Source organism: Papilio polytes, unplaced genomic scaffold, assembly GCF_000836215.1.
Source record: "Papilio polytes unplaced genomic scaffold, Ppol_1.0 DF823177.1, whole genome shotgun sequence".
Classification (NCBI taxonomy): domain Eukaryota; kingdom Metazoa; phylum Arthropoda; class Insecta; order Lepidoptera; family Papilionidae; genus Papilio; species Papilio polytes.
Window position 1 is genome coordinate 2,674,937 of NW_013526027.1, and position 3,893 is coordinate 2,678,829.

Genomic DNA, 3,893 nt, shown 5'->3' on the forward strand with positions numbered 1-3,893 from the left:
TTATGCCGTAACACACATAAAAAAAAAAATAAAAAAAAAAACATACGGTCGAATTGAATACCTCCTTCTTTTGGGAAGTCGGTCAAAAATATAAACCTTCCCTTTGTATAACATTAAAATAGACTAGCTGTTCCTCGGGAGTTCATCCCTGTTGAATTAAAAAAAGATACATAGGCCACTTACTCACTGATAACTTAGCTTTTGAATGGTGAAAGAATTTTTGATATCGGTCCAGTAGTTTTTGAGTTATTTCAATACATACAAAAATACAAATCTTTCCTCTTTATATGTTTAAGATATATATTATCAGATATTTATGGTTCGAATGATATTTTTTTATAACTTATGAATTACATACTTAGAACTGTATTAGAAATACCGGCTTTTCAAAGAAATGTTATAACTGACCACAATGTTAAGGGGATTCATGCATTTGAATCCTTACAATTTGAAGCTTCTCGAAATTTCGAACGTTCCGCATATTTCCAATAGTCTTTGTAAGCGCCCATCCAAACCGAACGTTTCCGGATATTTGCGGATATATCCGAATGTTTCCACTTCAGCTATCCACTCTTGAAACGCTGGCTCCGAATACTAGAGGTGCAGTGAAGTAAAGGAAACTATGTTCAATTTTGAGTTTATGCCATTTTGAGAGCTTGTTTATGGTCCTTTCGATATCATGCAACCATAGACAATTAATTTCTTTGTTATTTTTGTAGTCTAAATTACTCGCAGATTACTAAAACGTCAATTTAATAAATTGACTAGCAAAATGTAAGTTGCCTAAGTTTTCTTCTAGGCTATGCTCTACATTTATGCCAAATTTAATCGAGATCCGTTCAGCAGTTTAGGCTACAAACTCTGACAAACATACATCTAAACTTTCGCATTTATAATTAGAAGTAAGATAAATAACAGAAAACTTAACAATTAAATGTATAATAAGGGCTTTGAAATTAGGAAATTAAAAAACATTACAAGTTCCTTTGTTCGTATAAATTATGTAAGAACATAATTCATTATAAAAAAAACCTAAAGGAACAATTTTTATAATTTAAAACAGCCCACGTGTTATAGACAATAGAAAAAAAAAACTCCCACATCGCAACGTCCTCCTATATAGAAAGTGCCCAAAAATAATAGAATCTCAGATTACACATGTTAACTTAACCAAAATAAAAACAAGTACAAACACTTAACCTATTTTTTGTCAAGTCTACAAAAACATTAATCTTGGAGATTTTTTTCATCTTTCCCTGTTCATACCTGCGTGGGTGGATATGCACTTGACGTGGAACAATTCAATTTCAATCTTAATCCATTTACTTAAAACTCAAAATAACAACAAAACAATTCAATGCAGCTCTCCACGCACACAAATTCAATTCCCGTCAAGTACGTGTTCAAATACAACACTTCAACAGAATTTAAACCTTACTGTTTTAGCTTTAAGATTGATTATCCTCTGTGTAGTATATTAGAGTATTGTTTACAAATGAAACTGGGGCGAAGGCCGAGGGGCTTGTTGCTAAGCGAGTTCTCGAGCCCGCACTTGTTAGGGTACCAGGCATTGTCCGTGTTGACGTTACCTCACGGTCAGCAAGGAAGGCCATGCAGCGCTCTAACGCTTTGAAACAAGATATAATATTGTGCATTGTAGTAATAATTCCTTACATTTTTTAAACATGTAATTTATCTGAATAGAAGCAATTATTATTTAACGAAATTAAGTGCACGAAACAAAAAGAATCTTAGCATACATTTTCAACACCGTCCAAGTCCAACACACTTAAAATACATTTTTTATATATAAAATCGAAATATCAATTGTCAATACCAATTAAAACACCAACCTTAATATAAACCAATTAAAATGAACATTGTTAAAAATATGACAAAAAAACAACACAAAAAAACGTCAGCTTCTTGGGGTATGATTTTTTGTGCAGTCCGTCTGTATCCCCATAGGAAGGGGGGAGTTGAACAGCTGATCGCAGAATTCACGTAGACATCTCTAGATGTTTCGATTGTATTTCAACGCTACATTATAAATAATATAAGATTAAAAAAACGGTCATTTCCACTGGATTCTATTCACGTCTGTTTTTTTAACTGTCCATATATCTTTTTGAATAGAAAGTCTATTTTTATCTATATCTATATTATTATAATAAAGCGTAAACACAAACTTCTTTGTTGCCTAAGATGTCAGCAATTACAGCATATTTTTGAATTACACTTTTTTTAATAAAAAGCCCTACACTTACGTTACGCTTTACGCTATATATTTTCACGACATTAAACTTAGAAGATAAATATTTTGGGTAAAAACCCTAATGTGGGACACCATAAGTTGCTGCCAACATCAAGGAAGCAAGATTGTCAAGGTTTGTCATGTCATGTCATTTTGACAATTGCTATTGATACTTTGACAAATGTAAACAATAAAATGAAATTTTCATAATTTCATGCGAATAAAGCCGCACGGGAACAGCTAGTAGTGACATAAAAATCAATATTAGCTCTATAGTTAAGTGTTTACTGCCATTATATACCCTAAGTTATGACTACGATATACGACCAACCCGCAGTGGGCCAGCGTGGTTGACTATGGCCTAGTCACCCCTTACTTTAGGGTAGGTTCCGAGCCCCTCTGTGTGAACGTATAGTGAGCTGGTGATGATGACATAGTAACATTGGCTCATTGCAGGTTGACTTTGCACATATCTTTGTATTTCTTTGACTATATGTGCTGGTTGCATCACGATGTTTTCCTTCACCTTGATGTCGGATAAAATCAAAGAACATTTTAGTACATGCTAGAAACCGAACCTGGATGTTTTGCTTTTTAACACTTTGCAACTTTTACCGACGCTTTTATAAAAAAATCTTTTAAAAATATTCCAATTTTTTTTTATAACATAAGGAGGCAAACGAGCAAGCGATTACCTGAAACCGCCAAAATGGCGAAGCGACCGCTGCCCATAGACATCCGCAATTGCAGATGCGTTGCCTACCCTTGTAGGACGGAGAAGGAGACGCACATAAAGAGGATATTTCCCCTTTCTATGCATCTCCTCCACCGTCAAATCCACTTCACCTTCCCAACCTCTCCTTATAAGAAAAGGATGGTAAAGAGAAAGGAACTTAAATTAAGCCTCCGGCACCACACTCATCAGACGAAACACGGCATTGGTTCCATTTCACGCCTGTCTTCTGTGTGGTCGTGGTATTACACCGGGCGTGCCCTGCAGTGCTAAGATGTTAAAGCGAGCACTACCACTATTAATACATAAATAGTTATGATTTACTCGTATTTGGATAATAAACAGACTTCTGCCAACTCCCTTTATGTAAACAAGTGGAAAATTTACTAAATTAGTCGATTATTATCAACAAGTTTGTGATACGAAGGATACATTTTATCGTTATCCTTATCTACCCTTTATGTAATCGACGGCGTGATGATATCGCGATTGATTATATAGGTCAATACAAAAATAACAATTTTCAACAATAGAGATATAAATATTTTGTTTCTCGTACAGTCGCGTTGTGGAACTCTGTCCTCAGCGGTATTTCCAAACAGTTACGACTTAGGGGCCTTCAAGAAAAGAGTTTACTCCTCCCTTAAAGGCCGGCAGCGCAGTACCCTTGGCATTGCGGATGTTCATGGGCGTCGGATAACTTAATATTAAGCGACCCGTTGCTCGTTTGCCCGCTTTTCTTATAAAAAAAAAATATTTTGTCTAACACAATGAAAACTAAAGTCACTATAACCTATGATTATGACAATTTTATGAATATTTTTTCATTGTTTTTACAGGCTGTAAAGATTTTATTATTTTGTTTCTTTGATGTTATGACAAACCTCTTGAAAAAACACGGTTTAA